This window comes from Castor canadensis, chromosome 9 (assembly GCF_047511655.1).
Source record: "Castor canadensis chromosome 9, mCasCan1.hap1v2, whole genome shotgun sequence".
Lineage (NCBI taxonomy): Eukaryota > Metazoa > Chordata > Mammalia > Rodentia > Castoridae > Castor > Castor canadensis.
The window spans coordinates 58,245,426-58,271,469 of NC_133394.1; the positions used below are offsets into that span (position 1 = coordinate 58,245,426).

Below are 26,044 nucleotides of genomic sequence, written 5' to 3' on the forward strand. Positions count from 1 at the left end.
GTTGGGACCCAGCAGAGATCAAGAGAGGCATAAAGGCAGGAGCACAGCAGCGGCAGCATTCCGCAGACAGCAGAGGCGGCAGCGAGCAGAGGCGGGGCAGCCGGACCGCGAGGGGACCTGGCCCGGCACCGCCGGCATCTCTGCGTGCGCCTGGGGTCATGGTATACTGAAAAGACAATCAAGAGAAATTTGGGGGTAACAGAAAACCATAAATTTATTGAGGTCACAGTGGGACAGAAAAGATAAAGGGAAGTAAGTTTATCAGAGTTTCTTCCTAAACCTGCCTTAGAAACCACAGCATATTTTAACCAGAGATTTACGTTGATATGAGGACAGACTCATCAGACATAACTGATGTGGAATCTGTGAACAACAACTTCGCATCTTCAGCCAGGACAGGCAGCCGGAACGCCTTACCTGACATTCAGAGTTCATCTGTTACAGGTGGAACCTCTGATCTGCCACTCAAACTGGAGGCACTCTCTGTGAAGGAAGATGTGAAAAAGAAAGATGAAGAAACGACCAAAGACCAACTGGAGAGTCCCAAAAATGAAGAAAAATGAAGAATTATAATTTATCAGGAGTGCTGAATTTATACACAGTGAAGGACTTATTGGCTATGTTTTCCTGAGATGTTTGAGTTGGGGGCAACTGTGGTAACATGTGTATTAGATAATTTTGATGTGATGCTATTCACTTGGATTGCAACCACAATGTCCGTGTAGGCAATTAAAGGACAGGTTACTTCCAAATTGCACCCAAGAAAAAGGTTAAGAATGTATAAGTACATATCATTGTTTTTAAAGCCAACAAAATCCACTCTTCTCCTTGAGACTTATTTAACCAGTATATGCTTAATTTCATTTTACAGTGGTGGGGGAAATGTTTCTTGATAATATAAGCCAAACACTATTAATTTAAAGCATTACAGAATTTGTAGGAAATTATATTTTGGGGGTGAGAAGTAATAATAATCAATAATCACATCAATAAAGAATTGTACCAAATGTTCTCCAAACCTTAAAAGAGATTTGGAAACATTGCAAAAGTTTAGCATGAACATTCCTAGGATGTTTTTGTCTGATATATTTTGCATTTAGTTTGTGTGTACTGTGATGTTTTTCATGTGGACCTTAGAATGTAAAACTTGTGACAATTTGTTTATATGAAATATGCCTATTAAAGGAATTTCACTATCTTCCTTAAAAAAAAAAAAGAGAGAGGCATAAAGGCTAAGACAGGGAAATAACCTCCCAAAGCAGGGCAGGAGGTGGATCCCAGGCCAATCTCCAGGACAGAGGGTAACATTCAAAACTGAATTACCCCACCTTGCTGTGGGAGGAGGTGACCAAACAGAGCTGCAACTGAAGAACACCACAGCTGCTGCCTGCTGAAAACAACTCTGTCTACTCTGCCTGAGCTGGCAATCTTACCTCACCTCAAAACTCCAACTAATCTTGTGGACAGAAGGTCCAAGTACCACTCACAAGCCAGTCACCTGGTAAGACCACATCAAAGCTTCCAATTGAACACCAATACCAGGATTGTACACCTAAGGAATAACTCCAGAATATTTGTTAATGGACTGAACTGAACCAGGTTCCTGAAATTGGTGAGGGTTTTTAAAATGTGTTTTATTTTTTTTCTTCTTTTCTTTTCCTTTCTTTCTCTCTCTCTCCCCCCTACTCTCTCTCCCTCTCTCTTTCTTCCTGTATTATTAATTCCATTGTAACTATTCTCTTATCCCTATCCTCATCTTTACTCTCCTTCCTTCACCTATACTACAATCCATTGTTCTCCCTACCACTACTCTTTCTGCCCCAACTCATTCACTCTTTCCTGTCTTTACCTTTGTCTCCCATCCTCCCCCAACCTGTCACCACACTATCCCTCCCTGCTACACACTTACCATGTGGTGACAAGCCTCCTTTACCAACTGCACACAATCCCAGCCCTCTGAAATCCCACCATCCACTGAAACAACAGAAATATACCCAAACACATGCAGGCCACAAAACCAAGCAACCCCCATAACTCTCAACCCACCCACTCACTCCTTTAACCACACCCCCCCTTTTTTTGGCACAATCTTTACCAATTAACCACAATCTATAACTAGCCTAATATCCATCCTCCCAACTCAGACTGTCTATAGATATTATCATCAAGGGGTTTTCTATAAAAGATATTAACAACTGGTCTGACATCGAACCTGTGAACTTGTTAATGCTAAATTACACCCCCAGACCAGGGTCAGCCAGAGAATGTCAACCTAGCTAACAACCAAATCAGCCGCAACACAAAAATTAAATAAGAGAAAGAAGTCAGGCAATCAAATGAACCAATTAGCCTACCAGAAATATAGTAGCACAGCACCAAGTGGAGTGATGGAAAGAAGAAAAAGAGATGGAAACCACTCTTATACAACATTTCAATACAGAATTCAATGAAAAATGAAGAAAATGGATACATAGTCCCTTACCTCAACAAAACAATGATAAATGTAACTAAGTAACTCAGCAATGCCCACAAAAAAAAAAAAACCCTCAAAGAAGAAATTTCTGAGAAAAAAATCTCTGAGAAATTCACGGAGAAGGTACTACACGTGGTCAACCAGAATGTACAAGATGTACTCAAGAAATTTCAAGACACCAAAAACAAAGAACATGAGGTGACACAGAAACAAATAAAGGAACTTAGACGGGACCTCAACAAACACCAAAGTGAAACAAAGGACACTATAAAAAGATAGATACATGAATTAAAGAAGACCACAGAAGTTATAAAAGAAGAGATGGACACAGATTTGGAAAACCTCAGAAGAAAGAATCAAACAGAAATCCTGGAAATAAAAAGTCCCCCATAGTCAAACAAAAAAACACAGTGGAAGGCCTCTCCAGGAGACCAGAACAAGTGGAAGACAGAATTTTAGATCTCAAAGATAAAATACAAATTAAAGAAAAAAATGGAAGAAATCTTAGTCAAACAACTCAAGAGCTGTGAAAGTTTCATGTGTATTTCAGGCATACCTGGCATGCTACAATTTTTATTCTCAGCATTTTACAGAGATTTTGAGCACTTGTTTCTTGTATACAGTTCTGCCATGTACGCTGTATGTTAGGTGGTCTAGACTAGTTGATAACTCTCTTCAAGAGCCATAATAAAATATGAATAGGCAACTCCTATTGGTAGTCTGCAAACTATTTAATTCTCCAGTGCAGGTCTCATTACATCTTTTCCATATGCAGTTTGACAAGAGTATCCTCTACAGTTTCCACTTTAGTGTGACCAGTGTAGGACCATCATGTTGTTCAACTCTAAGAATCCACTGTCTTACAGCAAAGGTTACTAATTCTTACATAAGAATAGTAGCCTTGCTCATTATGAAGAGGACATATATCAGTTTTTTACCACTCAATGAAAATATAAATTGAAAACAGAAACTGCATTTCTCCCTTACCTTCCATATCTGTCTCACTGTTTGCCTTTATACCCTGTATTTCAAAGTGTACCTAAAGAATAGCTTGATTATATAAGCACCTATGCAGTATTGGATCCTCAGTTTAAACCAAAATTCAGAATGAAAAGCTAATAAGGTTGTTTGCTATTCTGATGGAGATTCTACTGAAATATTTCTAGGGGAAATTTTTTTGCTAAGTACTTCAGGCAATCTGGCATATCCAACTCTAGAGGGCCCCATTCAAACTATAATCTACATAAATTATGTCCACCATATCAAATGTCATTCCCCAAACTTGGACAGCATAACATTCTTGCACCAATCATTTTCTCTACCTCTAGCTCTTCTCAACCCCACTGACCTGAGCAAGCAGTCCCAAATTTCAGAGGCAGGGAGAAGGAGTAAACTACTTTATTCAACTTGGCATATATTATCTGCCTCAATTCAGTTTTCCCTGAAAACCTATGTAACAGGGATATGTAGTATAGTGATCACATGCTATTTAGTAGAACACTAAAAATCATTGGCGTTTTTCTCATTTGGCAATTGCACTTAAACGTTTATCTCTTGGCAAAAAATCCAAAATGGAGAGGGTACTCTGTAAATGATATCATGACAAGGACCATACAACTATTGATTAGATATGACTTTGAACCAGTAGAACTATTCTCTCTAAAGAATTGATTATTTTTGTTATCTATCCAGAGAATTCAGTAAATACAAATGAATAAAAGGAAAAAATAAATCTCTATTTATTGTGATTTCCGAAATAGAAATAAATGAGGTATTTCTAGCATGTTAAGAGGACACTAATGCAGAAAGATAGTTTTCAGAGAAAAATTCAATTCTATAATTTAATATTAGTGCATAAAATTTTACTACCTTCAGTTGGCTGAAGTGAAATAGTATGCCATTATTATCCTCAAAAGGACTTTAAAAATTTTTTAAAACATTTATTAGCCTATATTACTTGTGCAGAGAGGTTTCATTGTGACAATTCCATATTTCTTACAATGTTTCTTGAATAGATTCATCCTCTCCATTATTCTCCCTCATCCTCCTCCCCACTACTTAAAAAATTTTCAGCAGGCTTCATTGTTCTATTTTTATAGAAGTATATAAAGTTCTTTGAACATATTCATTCCCTTTGACCCTTTCCATTCACCCTCCTCCATCCGTTAGTACTCACCCTCTAATGGGATGTATTTTACATTCTTATTCTTCAGTTTTTGTTTGGTGATTATTCACTGTTTAAAGAGGTTTCATCATGGTAGTTCTGTGACTACATTGTATTTTAATCAGATTAATTCTCTTTATTCCTCTCCCTACCCTTTCCCTCCTATCCCCTATTATTCAACAACTCAAATAAAGGCTTTTAATTCATGATGTTTGTCCATGGCCTGTTATCAATATACAATGAAACACATTTCATTAAACATAATAATCTTATCAGTGGTGAACATAATATACTGACAAACTACTTACTGAACATATTAAAATTTGTGAAGGTGATATACTCATCTGACGAATATTTAAATATACAACTCAGTATAGTTGACTACTGCAAAATACTCAAAATGCTCCATAAACAATGGCTAAATTAAGCCACTCAAAATGCAAAGTTACAGGTAGTAAAAGCCATAGATAAAATTTGTCAATTTGACAAACTCTTCCTATCTTAAAAACAGAACTATAAAGTTGAAATCTGCAGATGTTTTAAAATTATTTTTGTAACTACTGAACACATTGCAAAGTGAAATTTTCAGCTTCTGCTGATTAACAGTAACAAATATTTGTGATGATAGAAAATTTAACAGTAAAATGTTACAAAAGCACAAACAACCCACAACTACAATGTTACAACCTGTCTGAAAAAAACAAAACAAGGTATAAATTACCACAAAGCTAGCCTTAACTTATTTTTTCCTTGAATGTGGATAAGCTTAAGTCTATGAAAAAGTCTTTATTATGGCTATAAAACTGTAACTGTGTACTTTCATAGCCATGAAGACAAATTACATATTTAGCTTTAATATTAACCATACTATGTAAAAAATAGCCATGAAAAAGAATATAACAAACAGAAACTCTTATTTGTCTGTACTTGAAGGAGATGTAAGAAAATCCTTCAGTCTTCAGATGAAGATTCAAGAGAAAGCAGTAAAACAAAAAGCATTGATACCTGAATTAGTTACAACATTATCATCTGGAAAGATTTCTAATTCCCCAGTCTTAAGTTTTTCCTCAAAATCACATTTTAAACCATCCTTTCTTTCCATTTTCTTCTCATTACAATTACAATGAAATGCCAAAGAATAAATTCAGTAAGTCTTAGCACTATGATGTTGACAGTGACAAATGAATGACTTACTTTTCCAAACAGTTAAGTTGATCTACAATTGAGGGGAAGAAATGTCACATATGTAACATTAAAAAAAACTTTTTAAAAATCAGGTGCAATAGCTCATGCCTGCAATCCAAGCTATGCAGGAGGAGATGGGAGGACCATGGTTCAAGGCACTCCCAGACAAAAGTTAGCAAGACTTCCATTTCAATAAATAACCCTGGCATGGTGGAACATGTCTGCAGTCCCAGTGACCAGGAGATGTAGGAAGGAGAAGCACAGTCTTACATTGTTCCCTAGGGAAAGTATGAGACCCTATTTGAAAGATGAATTAAAGTAAAAAGTGCTGACATTATGGCTGAATTGTGTAGAGCATTAGTCCTGTCTTTAAAAAGAAACCTTGAAAAACAATTTTTGTAACTATTGAGTTTTGCAAGTGAAAAGACTACTAGAAACCCTACTCTAAAAAGATAATACACAATAATAAAGAGACCCAAAAGGATACAGCAAATATAACACATGGAAACTCTAAAGAAATTTGGTTTCCTTTCTGAATAGGTTAAAGTAACCATGGTCCTTCACATTTAGACTAACTACAATGTCTTTCTACAGAAGCATGATTCTAAGATGGAAGGAGTATGGATTCAGGCATCTCCACTGACTGATTTAAATATCTTAGGCAAATACTTTGCTCTTTCTGAACCTCAACTTATTGTTCTATAAATTGGGGTAAAAATCACCCATGTTTAAAATACTGATGTGAATTTTCTGGTCTGCTTAAGATACGTGAACCAGAACCCAGGCAACTATTATGAAATCACTGTAATTGATGTTAACATGATGTAAACCTGAGATGGCCTTCAGAAAGTCAGGAGAATAGACTCAGGGGTTGCTGATATTAACCAAAACTCACTGCAGAAAGCTATGGCCTAAGTGTAAACCTCCATCTTGGGAAATGTTCCACAGGGCAGATATAACATTTCCAGATATTAAAAATGCTATGATTACCCCTGTAATTGATCATAGTTCTTACTCAGTCCCTGACTAATATATATATATATATATATATATATATATATATATATATTAGTTGTTATATACTTAGTTGTTATATGTCTTTATCACTATATTTTAGGATAACAGTACCACAATATCACTAGTTATAACACTAAAGAAGAGCACATTCTCAAAACATGACATAGCTCAAAATATTTATAGTCACAACATAAAATTGTTCTACTGAAAAATCAAAGTTAGGAATGAAGGTATATACAAGGAAGGATATGAACATTCAAATGAATATGTTGTATAAAGGTAATCATTATCACAGAAATACTGAACACATCCAAGAACAGAACTTAAAAGGTAAAAGTAAGAACACTGTAAATAAAAGTTTATGACATAATCTATTTTAACAAAAAGATGAAGCTAAAAAAATAAGCACAAGGATAAAATAGGTCTTTAATAGGGTATAAGAAAAGGATGAATGAGGGTGAATATGGTAGATGTATTTTTTATTAATATAGGAAAATATAAGAATGAAAACCTGTTAGAATTGTTCTAAGGGATGAGAGGAATGAGGGAGAATGGTAGAGGGGGGAAATCTAACTAAGATATACTGTGAGCACATAGTGTAAATACAATATATTCTCCTATGCAACTGTTAGTAAGATTTTTTTCAAAATAAATTTTTGAGCAAAGTTTAAGCTATACTATCACAAGAATCTCAAAGCCTTTACTGTCAAGTTCATTAAATGCAAAACTGAAAACAGAAAAATTTTAAATGCAGAGTGAATATGAGTAAAGATTAGCATAAAATTAAGAGACAGACTATATCCTCTGCCTCTAATTTGTTTCAATTAACTATGAGTTACATTAACATTTGCATTCTATGTGCTGAACACAAATCTATACCATGACCATTTTTTCTGTTACACACTTTGCAATGTACTGGGAATCAGAGGTGTCAGAGGGGGTGTGGAGGAGGTGCAGAGAGGGTGGGAAGAACTGCAAAAGTTAATCTTAGAAAGGAAAACAATTATTTTTCCAGAAATATTTTATTTGGTGATATGCTTAGTGGCATTTTGAATCTCAGCACCTGGTAATATTGTATATAAACCTCAAAGTTCAGCATGTATGAGTTCACCCAAACAACTTCAAATTTTCTATAAAATTATAAGAAAGAATTATAAGAAACTAATAAAAATGGGAAAGGGGCTATGACTCAAGTGATACAAGGCTTGACTAATAGGCATGCAGCTCTCAGTTCAAACCCTAGCATGACTAAAGAAAATAAATAGAAAAGAAGGACTAGCAATGAAGACACAAAGTGTATATTTGGTATAATCCTTCAAAGCAGCACAGTATTAACCTCACCAGTAAGAGCAGTGGCACAAGTCTTACTCATTTTTTTATGTAAAACATTTTAACTATGAGAAAATAATTTGATTTCTGGAAACACAATAATTGTGCTTCATATTAAAATTGCATAATCATAACATATTGAGTGGTAAAGATAAATATAAAGTTACAATAAAATTTGTTCAAGTATTTTCAAACTGCTTTGAAGAAAACTTGCTTACAGTTGCATATTTCTCTTCATTCATATATACATATTATTTATCAAAATTGGAATAAGGCAGAATATATGCTTTAATATGCCATTCATGCAGTAAATAGTCTACCATTATTAAACAGCCCATGCCATTCAAGAATTAAATAGCCTAACACAACCACTGGCCCATCAGGCCTCCACACAGCAGGCCCGCTGGACTGCTGCCCCACAAAACATCCAGGCTGCCAACCGGCAGGCCCACAGGTCCACTGCCCAATGGATTGCCGGGCCACCACCTTCCCACCGACCCATCAGCACATGGGTTGCCATCCACCACAGCAGGGCTCCAACATCAACAGGTGCCAGCTTCAAACCTGCCTAGGAAATACAGACAAACAGGACTGCATGCTAAAGGAGTAACACCAGTACTACTAAGTACTACTGTTCCTGAACCAGGAATTTTTTTTCTTTTTTTCTCTTTTCTTTAAGTGTTTGTTTGTGTTGTTTGTTGTCAGATTGTCCACCACACCTCATAGTTGATTTCTATGGTTCTCCATTTTTTTTCTTTTCCTTCTTTTCTTTTTTCTCCTTCTTTCCTGGTTTTGTTAGTTTTGCTACTATAAGTCAGCTAATACTAAATTACACATACACAAGGGACAGAAACAGTACCAATTGGAATGATGTGAAGACGAAAAGGGATAGAAACCATTCTCCCTCAAAAAACAAATTAGTGCAGGATTCAGAGGGAAATGAAGAAAACGGATACCCAGATCCAGAATCCAACAAAACAAACATAAAATACACCCAATGAAGTCCACAAGAACATGCTGCAAGAAGAAATCCTGCAAGTAATCAATGGGAATTTCGTAGAGGTGATACTAGACATGGTCAACTGAAACATATAGGAAACACTCAAGACATCTCAAACAACAAAAATAAAGAATATGAGAAAACACAAAAACAAATAAATGAAATCATAAGAGCTCTAAATAAACACCAAAATGAAACAGAGTACACCATAAATAGAGAGATAAATGAATTAAAGATGAATATTGAAAATATTAAGAAGTGACCCATGATATGGAAAACCTCAGAAAAAAGAATGAAACAGAAAAACAAAACAAAATGGGAGGCTACTCCAGCAGAGTAGAACCACCAGAAGACAGAATCACAAAACTTGAAGACGAAATGGTAATTAAAGGAAAAACTGAAGAACTATTACTCAAACAATTCAAAACCTGTGAAAGGAATATGGAAGAACTCACCAATTCCATCAAAAGATCAAACCTGAGTATCATGGGCATTCAAGAAGGAGAAGAGGTGCAAGCAAAAGGAAATTGTAATATATTTAACAAAATAATAACAGAAAAAATTCCAAATCTAGAGAAAACTATGTCCATTCAGGTACAGGAAGCCTCCAGGATACCAAACAGTTTGGACTGAAAGAGAACTACCCCACAACATATTATCATTACAACAACAACACAGAGAATAGAGAAAGAATATTGAAGGCTGTAACAGAGATAAAACAAATAACATACAAAGGTGAACCCATCAAAATCACAGCAGATTTCTAAACAGAAACCTTAAAAGCAAGAAGAGCATGGAGTGAGGTCTTCCAGGCACTGAATGAAAATAACTTCAATCCTAGGACACTCTACCCAGCAAAAAAGATGGAATAATAAAAGTCTTCCATGATAAGCAGAAACTAAATCAATATATGACCAAGAAGCCAAAACTATAAAAGATTTTCAAAGGAATTCTGCATGCAGAAAGTGAAAGCAAACAAAAGGATGAAAGGGCAGGCAGTACAAAACCACAGGAGAAGAAAGGCAAGAAAGTAGAGAGTAACACTGATTCAGCTGCACACAATCAAACCCTTAAACAACAACTGCAACTACATGACAGGGATCACCTCATATTTATCAATACTAACACTGAACTTTAATGGACTTAATTCCCCCATCAAAAGACACCCAATTGGCAAACTGGATTAAAAAAGAAGATCTTACAATTTGCTGCTTACAGGAGACCCACCTCATTGACAAATGATCACTGGCTTAGGGTGAAAGCCTGGAAGAAGATCTACCAAGCCAAAGGCCCTGAAAAAAGACAGAGGTAGCAATACTTATCTCAGACAACGTAGACTTCAAAATTATATTGCTCAGACAAAATAAAAAAGGACACTCCATACTAATAAAAGGGGAAATATACCAAAAGGAAATAACAATTATCAACTTATATGCACCCAAATTCAATGTACCCAATTTGATCAAACATACTATGAAGGACCTAAAATCATATATAGACTCTGTCACAGTGGTAGTGGGAGACTTTAATACCCCCTATCACCACTAGATAGGTTATCCAAACAAAAAATTAATGAAGAAATTCTAGAACTAAATCAACAAAAACAACATGAAAAACCATGCAAACAATTGGAAGCTGAACAACATATTGCTCAATGAGCAATGGGTCACTGATGAAATAAAAGTGGAAATTAAAAGGTTCCTGGAAGTTAATGAAAATAAACACACGACATACTGGAACCTATGGGACACAGCAAAGGCAATCTTAAGAGGAAAGTTTATATATGCATGACTGCATATATTAAAAGGTCAGAAAGATATCAAATCAATGACCTAATGCTACATCTCAAACACCTAGAAAAACAAGAACAAGCAAATCCCAAAACAAGCAGAAGGAGAGAAATAATAAAAATAAGGGCTGAAATCAATGAAATAGAGACAAAAAAATTAGAAGAGAAAAAACACAAATCAGTAAAATCAGAAATGCAAAAGGGGAGAGATAACATCAAACACCACGGGGACCCAGAAAATCATCAGAGACTATTTTGAGAATGTGTATTCTAAGAAATTTGAAAATCTTGAAGAAATGGACAGATTTCTAGGTACTATGACCATCCAAAACTGAACAAAGAGGATATTAATCCCCTGTACAGATCTGTAACACAAAGGAAATTAAAGCTGCAATAAAGAGTCTCCCAAAAGAGAAAAGTCCAGGACCTGATGGATTCTCTGCTGAATTCTATCAGACCTTTAAAGAAGAACTAGTACCAACCCTCCTTAAACTGTTCCATGAAGTAGAAAGGGAAGGAAAACTGCCTAACACATTTTATGAAGCCAATATTACTGTCATCCCAAAACTAGACAAAGACAACTCCAAAAAAGAGAACTCCAATCTCCTTAATGAACATCTATGCAAAAATCCTCAACAAAATAATGGCAAATCAAATTCAACAACACATCAGAAAAATCATCTACCATGACCAAGTCACCTTCAATCCAGGAAGTAGGGGTGTTCAACATATGCAAATCTAAAAATATAATACAGCAAATTAATAGAAGCAAAGACAAAAATGATTTGATCATCTCAGTAGATGCAGAAAAGCCTTCAACAAGATCCAACACCGCTTCATGATAAAAGCTCTAAGAAAACTAGGAATAGAAGGAATGTACCTCAACATTGTAAACACTATATATGACAAACCTACAGCCAACATCATACTTAATAATGAAAAACTTAAACCATTTCCCCTAAAATCAGAAATGAGACAAGGATGCCCACTATCCCCATTCCTATTCAACATAGTACTGGAATTCCTAACAGAGCAATTAGGTAAAAAGAAGAAATAAAAGGAATACAAATAGGTAAAGAAAATGTCAAAATATCCCTATTTGCCGACAATATGATACTATAACTTAAAGATGAAAAAAACTCTACCCAAAATCTCCAAGATACCAGAAACAGCTACAGCAAGATGGCAGGATACAAAATCAACTCACAAAAATCATTAGCTTTTCTATACACGAAAAACAAACAAACTGAGAAGGAATATATGGAAACAATGCCATTCACAAGAGACACACACAAAAAAATCAAATACCTATGAATATACTTAACAAAGGACGGAAATGACCTCTTTAAGGAGAACTACAAACACCTGAATAAAGAGATCAAGGAAGACTACAGAAGATGGAAAGATCTCCAGTGCTCATGGATTAGTAGAATCAACATAGTAAATATGACTATACTACCAAAAGCAATCTACATGTTAAATGCAATTCCCATCAAAAATCCCAATGACTTTCATCACAGAGATTGAAAAATCTACCCTAAAGTTCATTTGGAAACACAAGAGTCTGTGAATAGCCAAGGCAATACTCAGCAAAAAGAGCAATGCTGGAGGTATCACAATACCCAACTTCAAACTATACTACAAAGCAATACCAATAAAAACAGCATGGTACTGGCACAAAACCAGACATGAAGAGCAGTTGCAACAAAATACAGGACCTGGATATGAATCCACACAACAATACCCACCTTATTTTTTAAAAAGGTGCCAAAAATATATGATGGAGAAAAGAAAGCCTTTTCAACAAATGTTGCTGGGAAAAGTGGTTATCTGTCTGCAAGAAACTGAAACAAGATCCATGTTTATCACCCTATACTAATAACAACTTAAAATTGATCAAAGACCTTAATATCAGACACAAAATTCAGAAGTTAGTACAGGAAAGAGCAGGAAACACTCTGGAAGTAATAAGTATAGGCAAAATCTTCTCAATAGAACCCCAGCAGCCCAGCAACTAAGAGAAAGAAAGGAAAAATCAGACTTCATAAAATTAAAAAGCTTCTGTACAACAAAAGAAATGGTCTCTAAACTGAAGAGACCACCCACAGAGTGGGAGAAAATATTTGCCAGGTATACATAAGAAAAGGGGCTGATAAGCAGAATATACAGGGAACTTAAGAAACTAAACTCTCCCAAAATCAAAGAGCCAATAAAGGCAACTGAATTAAACAGAACTTTCTCAAAAGAAGAAATTCAAATGGCCAAAAAAACCCATGAAAAAATGCTCACCATCGCTAACCATAAAGGAAATGCAAAGCAAAACCACACTAAGATTCCACCTCACCCCTGTTAGAATAGCCATAATCAAAAACACCAACAACAACATGTGTTGAGGAGGATGTGGGAATGTAAGCTGGCACAACCACTCTGGAAAAAAATTTGGAGATTTCTTAAAAATCTAAACATAGACCTGCCATATGATCCAGCAATCCCACTCCTGGGGATGTACCTAAAGCAAAGCCACACAGGTTACTCTAGAGGCACCTGCACACCCATGTTTATTGCAGTGCTATTCACAATACCCAAGTTATGGAAACAACCAAGATGCCCCACTATTGATGAATAGATCAAGAAAATGTGGTACTTGTACACAATGGAATTTTACTCAACCATGAAAAAGAAAGAAATCTTATCATTTTCGGGTAGATGGATGGAACTGGAGAGCATCATTCTGAGTGAGGTCAGCCAGGCTCAGAAGACCAAAAATTGTATGTTCTCCCTCATAGGCAGACTTTAGATCTAGAGCAAATGCAGCAATGTTGATGGACTTGCATCACATGACAAGGGGAGAGCACATGCTGGAGGTATAGGAGTAAGTAGAAAATCCAAAACATGAAAGCCTTTGATGCCCCACTCCAGAGGAGCTAATACAGAAACCTTAAAGTGACAGAGGTTATCATGAGAAGGGGATCAGTAACCAGCGCAAACACCAGTTAGAGATGAATTAACATGGGTTATAACACATGTGTACATGAAAGCAATGCTAGGAATATTTCTCTATAGCTATCCTCGACTCAACTAGCAAAAATGCTTTGTCTTCTTTATTAGGCTTGTGTCTTTTCTTCAACAAAATTAGTGATAAAGGCAGAACAAGACCTGCCTGGAACTGAGGCGGTGGAGGGTAAGGGAGGGGAGGGCAGTGGGGTAGGGGGGAGAAATGACCCAAACAATATATGCACATGTGAATAAATGAATAATTTAAAAAATAAAGAAAAAAAATCAGTCAAGAAGTAAATCAGTGAATAGTTAAAGAAATAAATGACTAAATGGTTATTTTGACTAAATAATCAAAACCAGAAAGGCCTAGGGGTGCAGCTCAGGTCGTAGAGTGCTTAGGTAGAAAATCCCAGGCCCGGATTTTAACCCCCATTTCCTGCCCACCTCCCCCCACAAAAAGCCCAAACTGAAAGACATGGACATATGCATTGTTCATCTGTACACAATATTGTCTCAAGAACAAGAGTCAACTCATTTTCTTCCCTGCCTTTTAAGACCCTTTGTAAACATGGACAGATTGAAGAGCCAGCCAAAGAAGAGAAAAGCATGCAGAGATTTTTAATGAAGCCTAGGGTTCCCTGGACCCCATGAGAAAGGGAGCAGAGCAAGCAAGCTAGGAGACCTGGGAGCTCCAAGGCTTCCTCCCAGGCTGAGGTGAAGTGACTCTGGGTGAAGCACCCGAGCTCCCAGGCTCCTAGGAAGGCTCCTGGCAGACCTAGCTGGGGTGTCTGGTTCTTTCTGCCAGCCCCAGCCTGGTGTGCAGCACTGACTTACCTAGCTGCCTAAATGTCCCTGCAGGGCCCATTCCATCACTGGGTCCCCAACCACGGTCTGCCACTGAAGCCCTTCCTAGTCCCCTGACTCACCTGAGATGCAGGTTCTGGTGTTCTGCTATGGTGCTGGGGGAGGAGGCGAGGTGGAGGGATGGTGGGGGCTATCTGACCAGTGTACTCTGTAAACCTCTTTCCAGTGGTCCAAAATAATCCACCCTGTACAATGAATCTATCTTGATGAACACAATTTCACAAATTATTTCAAGGAATCTAAAAAATACACATATCACAAACCAGCAGGTTTGAAGTACAGGTGTAGTTCCTGCACTTGGGGGGCTGAGACAGGATGACCCTAGTTCTAGGTTAGTCTGGGGTACAGGGCTAATCTCTGTGAAAAAAACAAAGAAATAAACAAAACATTTCTCCAAAAAAAAAAAAAACACAGAAGTCCAGTCAGTGGCCTCTCATCACAGCTTCAGAGAAGGTATACTTCAGGGAGTATTACAATTCAAGGCTATCTGGTCACTAATTGGGCCAGACATGATGGTAACCAAGAGCAGTTGCCATGGCAGCAGACACCTGTCACTACACCTACAAAGGAAGCAGATAGTGTACAGAAAGATAATTATCCAAGTCTATCTATGGCAAAATTCAAAGCCTCTATACTAAAAATAACAAAAGTTATAATAAAGAAAGTAGCACAGGAATGAACACCAATATAAATAAACAACAAATACATACATACATACAAAAATAAACAAGTAAAGAAAATTACATAGGTATCAATGAAGAAATAACAATACTCCAAACAGCTGGGGATACCACTCAAGGCATAGAGTGCCCTGGTTGAAGAAAATGCCAGTCCTAATTTCAAAGCACATTTTTCGCCCCTACCCCCAAAAATCCAAGTTATAATACCCCTCTCCTCAACACATCAGTTCTTCTCACATCAGGCGTATCCATCACCTGAGCCCACCATAGCCTAATAGAAGGAAACCGAAAAAATATAATCCAAGCACTATCAATTGTTATTGTTCATCTGTCACCAATTTCCCCAAAAAACAAAAGTCACCTAATTTTCTGAATTTTTTTTAAAAGCCTTTCTCAACATGGACAGATTAAAGAAAAAAACCAAAGAAGAGTAAAGCATACTGAAACCTGTTTATCAAGCCTAGGATTCCCTGGCACGCATGATAAACCAAGCAAAGCGTGCAAGTTAGGAGACCTGGAGGCTGCAAGCTTCCCTGTCTAAGGTGAAGTGACTCTGGGTGAAGCACTTGAGGCTGCACTACCAGGCTGCTAGGGAGGCTCATGGTCCTTCCAGCCAGTAGCAGCCAGATGCCAGCCCACCTAGCTGCCCATTCTTCCCACAGGGCTCCCTCCAGCATTGCGTCTCCAACTATTGTCTGCTGTAAGTCTTCTGGGACCCCTTACTCACCTGTGATACATGTAACAGCTCTGGGTGATGTATGTAAGGGTGGAAAGACATAGGGAAGATCTGCTAATGCAGCTGGCAGCCTAGGAAGAGAAGCCTATGAGACACCCAGGCCAGTGGGACTGAAGCCCAGATGCACTGGGAAAAGGCTGCTAGTGAGGCTCATGGATGACTTTGCAGGTGTTGGGCCAGCTGGGGCAAAAATTGGGCTAGACCAAATCTCAACCAAGAAATGTTGTGCATGTTAACATGCGTATGTCACCACAATTACACAGGAACCAGAATGTGTATAGAAGAATCACTGAGCACACTTTCTCAAGCTAAAAGTGAGACACCATATCATGAAAATAAGGAAAGTAAAAATAAACAAATTAGTAAATAAATTAATTCATAAATGAGTATATCCATAGATGAATAAATAACAAAAGAGAAAAAGGGGTAGGGGGACAGCTCACATGACAGCGTGCATATATGTATGTATCCAAGTGGCAGACCTTCATTTCAATCCCTGGTTCCCACCTCCCACCCCCAACCAAAAATACCCCAACATATATATGTATACATATATTATTCATTGGGAGGCAATTTTTTACAAAGAACCACAGTGAACTGATATTCTTCATTTATTTTAAAACCCTTTATAAACATAGGCAGATTAAAGAGCAAGCCACAGAAGAGAAAAGCACACAGACACCGTTAGTCAAGCCTAGGATTCCCTGGCTTCCTCTTCTCCGTGTGCACACTAAGCACGACTTTTCAATCTGATGTCAAGAGTCCAAAACTCAGGCAAAAGAAAGTGTAGGTCTTTATACCACCCACTACTTCACTGCAATTCCCTGACCACAGACACATAGGTCGTATCACAAAATGCAGTGGATATCAGCTTTTTGTCTATCAGAGCTTAAACCAGAAAGTAGGTTTTAAAAATCGTAGACAAAGTACCTGAAGAAAAGTTGTTCAGAGTCTGTGGTGTTCTCTTTTTATTTCCTTTTCCCTCCAGAAGGTCCTCGTTGGTTTCCCATCTTAAGAAATTGACAAACAACAGCATTTTAAACCAATTACACAGGTATTCTCACTCTATTAGCAGCATTACTCTTTCAAATTAAATAATTTGAACATAAGTGTACATATGGAAGCGTTTGACCAGTAGTCCAATATTACCTTTCCTTGTCCAACATTTCAAGGCAAGAAATGCTAAATCTAGGATAGGGCTACAATTGTCAAAGTAAGATCTTCCTTAAGTTTCAAAATCACTGTCCTATGGAAAGAGCATGAGGTGGGAGTCAGAAGATAAGGGAGGAAAACTTCTGTCATTACAACTTACTCCAAAGTGTGGCCTGGACAAACATTTTCTATCAAATTGCTGGTTCTTGTTGGAAAGAAAGGCACTTTCCTTTCTTTTATATTCTGGGTACCCTGCACACTTTGCACAAGGAAAACCACCTTAGAAACCCTTGAAATGCTTTAGGGATAGTATGCTATACAACAGGTAAAGGGACTTTAAAGAAGTCAAATGGTCTGGCTGACTCACAGCTGTGACTTTGGCTGAGTTGCATGTTATAGTGTGGGCTGTTCATTCTCCCATCTGGAAAATGGGAATAATAATAGGTAGTAGGATTTTTGACGATTAACTGAGATCATAGATGCATACTATCCACATACCTCTCAATAGTTACCCAATATAGATATTGTGGTAAGTCAGTCTATATTTCTACTTTGTCTGTTTAAACTAAATCAGGTGAATCTTACATCCTTAGACATTAGGAAACCCAGGATTGCTTTGCAAGAATTCTTGCCCTTTACCCTTCTACTGTCACCTTTTCTAAGTTCAGTGGGAGAGTCAGAACAATGAATACTCTCCTGAAGTTAATCACTTCTCTTCAGCTCCTGTGAAGAAAAGACTCTGTTTCTGCTGAGCTGTCTTCCTCAAGCACCCATGTGAAGGCAATTACATGGAACTAAGAGAGGAAGCAGGGACTCAATGCTTCTCCAGATTGTCCATGTTGAAGACACCCTGGGTGACAACACAGCAGCAGGGAAAGTCACTCAGTCCCAGGCTGCTGCTGGTGAGGCTTATGGCTGACCTAGAGGTTTCTAGGTCCTTCAGGCCAGTACAGACAGTAGTGCAAGCCACCCATCTGTCTCAATACCACCTGCAGGGCCTGATCCAGCTTCCTGTCCCCAACCACTGCTTCCATCAGCTCTTTCAGGCTCCCTTACTGACTTCCAACTCTAGTCCCAGGTCCCTGTGCTGCAAATAAGGATACCAAAAGACAACTTTAGGAATCACCATTGCAACAGGCTGCCCAGGATGCCATATGCATCTGAGGATTATGCAGACAATGTTTTACTGATGCCCGGACACACTGGACTCATCCAGCCCTGACCCAACCCCTCACTTAGGTGAGTTTCAGGTCACCTGGACCCCTCTGCTCCTGTCCAGGGACTGAGAGGCTGTACAAAAGTGTGATGCTGAGCCTCAAGGGGACCCCACCTCAGCCCTGCAGGCTCCCATGCCCTCCACCTGCCATCTACTCAGCCTTCCCAGGTTCAACTACCCCCAGGGCCCTTGACACCCATGGCAGCCCAGGAGTGGAGGAGTCCCTACTGAGGCTGCAGCTATGCATTGTCTCAAATGAGCACTTCAGAAATCAGCACCAGGGCACCTGATTTATCTCACATAAGCCCTGACATGGAATCTGCCCAACCCCACATCTTCCCCCCAAATATGTCCCCCAAATTTTTAAAATTAAAGAATTAGTAATCCTGACCGCCATGAAATTTTAAAAGTGTGTCACTATCTTCACTATGAAAAAGAGTATGCTAACATCTGGAAGAAACCCAGCTTTCCACTGTCAATTAAAGCAGACCCCTGATATATTACTGAATATAAGAAAGACCTGGTATAGCAAAATTTATTCTACATGAAATTACTGAGTGAGTACTGTTTCTTACCTATGTTTTAAATAAAGTAAAAACATCCTTACAGGTAAAATCAGGAAAATATGTGATTTCACAAAAGTACTGCCTTCTAGAGAAAGGGTTACTACTATAGTCCTCTCCAGAGCCTCAATGACCACTTCTTTATTAACAGAAGCTTGAAATCATGCCTGCTGTGTGGAACTCAAGAAACATTTGTTAAATGAATTAACTGTTTCTTAAGCAGGTTTAACCATGTCTTCTGCTAAAGTCCTCACAACTCAGAATAAAAAGTACACTTAAGGAACTATACTTTGAAACTCTGGGAAGGAGGGAAAGGAAAAAAGAATGATAGGGCATCATCAATATGGTACAACAATACTTGTGAAAGAAAAGGATATAAGGGTATGTACTGAAAGCTATTGCAAAATGGGAGGTGAGAGGTGAAAGGGAAAGGGAGAAAAATGGAAGTGGTTGAAGGATCTAAAGTATAGTAGACCCTCAGCAGAGAGACACTGAGAAATACCTTGGAACATTTACTTAAATATTAACAATAAGGACAAGACTGTAAAATAGTTACATTGTATGTGTAGGGAGGGACTTGTTGGAGTGGGAAGAGTCAATCAAGGAGATTAAGGTGAGGGAATGTGGGGGATGGGCTTCGTGTACTTCTATGAATTAGAACAAAGAAATCTCTTACAATTGCTTTAATTTGGGTGGGGAGTGGTGGAGGGGGAAAGGTGGTGGTGGTTATCTAACACATGTACAATATGAACGTATTTGGAATTGTCCCAATTAATTCATTGTACAATGAATACATCCTAATTTTTAAAAGTGCATTTAAAGCCAGGTGTGATGGAGCACACCTGTAATCCCAGTACTTGGGAGGCTTAGGCAAGAGAATCCCAACTTCCAGGCCAGCCTGAGCTGCAAGGCAAAACTCTTAAGTCAGAAAACCAGTAAGTTCGGTTCCAGGGCTCACACCTACAATCTTGCCCAAACAGAAGGAAGACATAGGGAGGATCACACTTCAAGGGCAGCTGGGACAAAGATTTTCCTAGGCCTCATCTCAACCAAGAAAAGGTGGACATTGTAGCAGGCACTGTCACCAGAGCTACACAGGAAGAAGAAAGTATATAAAAGGAGGATTTGTTTTCACACCCACTCAGGCAAAAAGTGACAACCCTATCATGAAAATAATCAAAGTAAAAATAAAAAATACACACATACAGAAATAAATAACAAAAACTAAAAAAGGCCTTGGGACACAGCTCAAAGGCCAGACTGCCTAACTAGTAAGTGCCAGGCCCTGATTTCAAACCCAGAATCTGTACCCCCACAAGTAAACCAAAACATATGTATATATTGTTCGTCTATAAGCAATATTGCACAAGGAAAAAGGCCAAATGATCCATTCATTCATTTTTAAAACCCTTTATAAACATGGGCAGATTGAAGAGTAAGTCAAAGAAGAGAAAAGCATGCTGACACTTGTTAATCAAGCCTATGATTTCTGGGCTTTCTCCTGCTCATGAACAGCCTAAGCATAACTTACCAGTCAGATATAAAGAGACAAAAACTCAGGTAAAATTCTGTGTAGGTCACATTACACCACACACTACTCCACTGCAATTCCCTGACCACATAGATTGTACCACAAGTAAGCCAGAAATCACTTCTTTTTTTTCTGTTGGAGCTAACCTTAGAAATTAGATATTTAAAAATCATAGAAAAAAATACCTAAAGAAGTGTTTCTTGTCAGAGACTGAAATGTTCTATTTTGAATTCCTTTTCTCTCCAGAAGGTCCTCCTTCCTGTTCTATCTTAAGAAATTTAAAAACAGCAATACTGTAACCAATTACACAAGATATTCTGCTTTTATTAGCATTGTTGCCACTTCAAATTATGTAATTTGAATGGGAGCACACAGCCGAAAACTATTAAACCAGTAGTCCAGTAGTCAATTTCTTGTTTACAGTTTCAAAACAAGAAATGCTTCATGGAGGACTGAGCTATGACTTCCAAAGGAGATCTTCCAAATGTTGAAAAGTTACTTTCCTATGTATAGAGTATGAGATGGGAGTTAGAGGCATCTGGAAGAAAACTTCTATCTTTACAACCTACTCAGAAGTGTGGCCTGGACAAACTTTTTTCTGTCAAAATCCTGGGTCCTTACTGATGAGAAGGATGCTTTACTATTTTTCCTATTCTAGGCTCCCTGCATCATTTACCAAATGAAAATCATCTTAAAACACATGAAATGCTAGAGTGATAGTATTGCATACACAGATGGAATGCAAAGGGATCAGGTGTACTGGGTAATTCACAGCTCTGACTTTGGCCAAGTTACTCTTCCTTTAGAGCTGTGCACTTTCATTCTCTCATCTGTTAACTGGGAATAATAATAGACTTTATCTAATAGGGCTTTTGATAATTCAATGAGATACCACATGTACACAATACACATACCACTCAATACTTATATGAGAACACTATTCTGGTTAATTTACATGTATTTATTCTTGTCTAATTAAACTACATGAGGTGAAATTTTTTTCTCTTAGGCATTACAAAACCAAAAATTGCTTTGTAGGAAATCTTGCCCTTCACCTTCTACTGTCAAAGCTAAGGCCTGGGTGTGTGTGTGGGGAGGGGAAAGGACAATTGAACTTTCCTGAAGGCTATGACTTGGCTTCACCTCCTCTTAGCAAAAGATAGTTTCTACTGAGTGTTGCATATAGGAAGTCATGATAACCCAAGCACACCTAGCTAGTGAGCTAGGAGATTGGAAGGTTCCAAGGAGTCCCCACTTGATGTGAAGTGACCCTGAGTGAAGCACCTGCTGGGCACCCATACTCCCAGACTGCTATAAAGGCTCTTGGTCTACCTACTGGGTTCCAGGTTCTTCCCATCAGCAATGGCAGGTCACCTCTGGGCCATCCAGCATCTCAACTTTCCAGGAGAACCCACTCCTGAAATTGGGTCCCTAACTACTGGCTGCCAATGGACATTCCCAGCCCCTTTACTGACCTCTAATGCTGGTTCTCAGGTCCCCATAATGCAAGTGAAGGTGGCAAGGACAAGGAGTTTTCACCAAAACAGGAATCTGAGGGAGAGAATCCTATCAAACTTCCAGGTCAAAAAAAAGCTGCTAAATGTCCAGAAGCCCAAAGAAAAGGTATTGCCCACATGGACTGGGCAAGGAGGGACCCTTGTCATTTGAGTGGGTGCCTCATTTGAGCTGAGACCTCTTTGCTTGTCTCAGGTATTGCAAGTCCCTGGTTGCTGCAACCAACACACCCAGCTCTGCATGTGCCCATTCCCTTCACCTGCCATCCACTGAGCAGCTCCTGGTTCAGAACTTGGAAGGGGCCTTGACAGCCAAAGTAGCCTATGGAGAGGAGGAGTCTGAGGTGAGGCTGCAGCACTACATTGCCCAAAATCAGCATTTCATAGAACATGACCAGGGCGTCTGACCTACATACTCAAGCCCTGAAGGGACCTTCCAGCACCACCCACCTCCCCCATAATTATGTCTCCCAAAATTTTCAAAAATTAAAGAATTAATCATTCTAACCTCCCAGGAAATTTTAAAATCCTGTCACTATGAAAGTCTGTATGCTAAAGTCTGGAAGAACCCAAATTTCTCACTGTATATTAAAGCAAATTCTTAATTTATTACTGGAAATAAGAAAGATGTACTATAATTCACTGTACCTAAAATCACCGTGCCAGTAGTGATTCTTACCCAAGGTTTAAATATAGTAAAAGCATACTTGCATGTAAAGTCACAAAAATACATCAGTTCACAAAACTAATGCCTTCTGGAAAAAGGGTTACTAATGTAGTCCTCTCCAGGGCCACAATGACCATTTTGTATAAACAGAAGCTTGAAACAATGCCTGCTGTAATGGCACTCAAGAAACATTTATTAAATGAATTAACTGCATCTTAAACAGGCTTAACCATGCCTGATATTAATCTCCACAGAACTCATAATTAAAAATACACTTAAAATCCAGGTGCAATTGAGCACACTGTAATGCCAGCACTTGGGAGGCAAGGACAGTAGATCAAAATTCCAGGCCAGCCTGAGCAACAGGGCAAAAACTTTACTTCAAAAAACTAACAAGTCAAGGCTTAGTTACCCAGAAGGCGGACATCACATGGATCACAATTCAGGGCTAGCTGGCGAAAAACTTTGCTAGACCTCATCTCAACTAAAGAAAGGTTGACATGTTGGCAGGAACCTGTATATATAAGGAGGACTGCAGTCCATGACTGCCCAGATAATAGGTGAGATTTCTATCGCAAATATAATGAAATAAAAATGAATGAATGAATGAATGCATGGGTAAGTAAACAAGTAAGAACCAAAAACAAAGAAGGCTAGGGCCACAGCTCAAATGATACAGTGCCTGCCTAGCAAGTGCCAGGCCCTGATTTTAAATGCTAGTACCCACCTTTTCCAAAAACCAACACATATGCATGGTTCAACTTTATACAATATTGTACAAAGAACAAATGTCAACTGATTTTTTCATCTAATTTTAAAACCCTTTATAAGTATGGGCAGAATAAAGAACAAGCCAAAGAAGAGGAAAGCATGCAGACACTTTTTAATGAAGCGTAGGATTTCCTGGCTTTCTCTTTCCCATGTATACCCTAGGCTTGACTCGTCAGACATCAAGAGTCTAAAACTCAGGTAAAATGATGTGTAAGTCACATTACACCATCCACTACTCTGCTGACATTCCCTGGGCAGCAGGGAACACAGATTGTTTCACAAATGAAGCCAATGTCAGCTTTTTTTTTCTACAGGAACTTAAACTAGAAATTGGATTTATAAAAATTGTAACCAAAAGTACCTACTGAAATGTTGTTCTTCAGAATCTGTAGTGTTCTGAATTTTCTTCCTTTTCTTTTCAGAAGGTCTTTCTTTGTGTTTAATCTTCAGATATTGAAAAACAAAAGCATTTTAACTAGTTGCACAGGGTGTTCTGGATTTACTAGCAGTGTTACCATTTCAAATTAAGTTGTTTAAACATGAATGCATACCTGGTAACCATTATACCATTAGTTCAATATTAAACTTCCTTGTTTAAAGTTTAAAAACAAGAGATACTAAATCTAGGAAAAGACCATTATTTTCAAAGTAAAATCTTTCAGAAGTTTCAAAATCACTGATGTAGGCATCAGAGGATTCTCTAGAAAAACATCTACCTTTAAAACTTACTTAAAAGCATGGCCTGAAGAAACTTTTCCTATCCAATTGCTGGGTTCCTACTTTCAAGGAAGGTGCTTTACTTACTGTTCCATTGTGAGCACCCTGTACACTTTACCCAATTAAAATAGTCTTACATATTCTTGAGATGCTAGAGGGACAGTAGATACAACAGATTAAGGGACTTTAAAGGAGTCATATGGCCTGGCTGAGTCACAGCTCTAACTTTGGAATAGTTACCCTTACTTTAGAGATGGAGACTTTCATTGTCTCATCTGTAAAGAAGGAATAATAATTGACCGTGTATACTATGGGTTTTGATGATTAAATGAGATAATATATGCACACATTCCAGCTATCACTCAACAGTTACACAAAAAAAATTCTGGTTAATTTATCTATGTTGATACTTTTTCTAGTTAAAGTATATCAGCTGAAACTTGTACTCTTAAAACATTACAAAACTGGCAATTGCTTTGCAAGAATTCTTTCCCTTCACACTTCTCATATCAGCTTTACTATGTCCAGTGGGGGAGTTGGGGACAAGTGATGCTCTGTGAAGGCAATCATTTCCATAACACACTGTTTTATGCTGAGATGTCTTCCACAGTGTTGCACAAAGCACCCATCAGAATGCGAGCATACTCAGCTAGTAGATAGGGAGGCTTTAAGACTTCACTGCTTGGGGTGAAGCATCCTTGGGTAAAGCACCGGTAGGTTGGCCACACTCCCAGGCTGCTAGAGAGGCTCATGGCTGACCTAACTGGTGCCTGGTCTTTCCTGCCAGCACAGGCAGCCTGGCCTGTGACCAACCTGATGCCTCAAGTCCCAACAGGGCCCACACCAGTATCATGTCTCCAGCCACTGACTGCCCCATCCCTTCATGGACCCTTACTTACCTCCAATGCAGGTTCACAGCTCCGTGCAATGCAAGTGAGTGTTGCAAAAGACAATGGGATGGTACCACAATGCCAGACAGCTTAGGAAGTCAAACATCACAGACACCAAGTCAAGACTGCTGATACACAAACAGATTCACTGGTAAAAGGTACTGCCTACCTGGAACGGACCAGGTAGGACCCATCCTCTCACCTGGATGAGTGCCAGGCAGCCACAACCTCACCACTTTCTTATCTCCTGGGATGCAGACTCCTGGATGGCAACCTCCCTGAGCCTGACATGGCTCCTTACCTCTACCAGGGTCTGCCTGTCCCCACTCCCTCCACCAGCCATCCTAGTTCAGCTCCTGGCAGGGAGCTGTGACAGTGAGGGCAGTGGAGGAAAGAGGTTGTCCGTGCTGAGACCAAGGCTCTGAACTGCAGCAACCCAGCAATTCACTGGTCAGGGAGAGGGAGCCTGAATTGTGTCACTTAAGTCCCGGGTCGGAATCTGCTGAGCCCCACCCTCCTACTTCTCATAATTATGTCTTCCATAATTTTCTCCAATTAAAGAATTAGCTTTCTTAACTTACCAAGAAATTTTAAATTCTGTCTCTATCTTTACTATGAAAAAATGTAGGCTAACATCTCTAAAAACCCTAGTTTCTCACCTCTATCTTAAAGCAGCTCCTGATTTATTAATTAAAACAATAAACATTTATTATAATTGAACTCAGTGTAAATAAAATTACCAATTGAGTAGTGCTTCTTTCATAGTCTTTTACATAAAACAAAAATATC

At 38.5% G+C, this 26,044-nt stretch overlaps 1 pseudogene; it reads left to right on the forward strand.

Annotated features, from left to right (window-relative positions):
• The first annotated feature begins 247 nt into the window (after window positions 1-247).
• On the forward strand, window positions 248-1,171 carry LOC109676937 (cAMP-dependent protein kinase inhibitor beta pseudogene; annotated as a pseudogene).
• The last annotated feature ends 24,873 nt before the right edge of the window (window positions 1,172-26,044 follow it).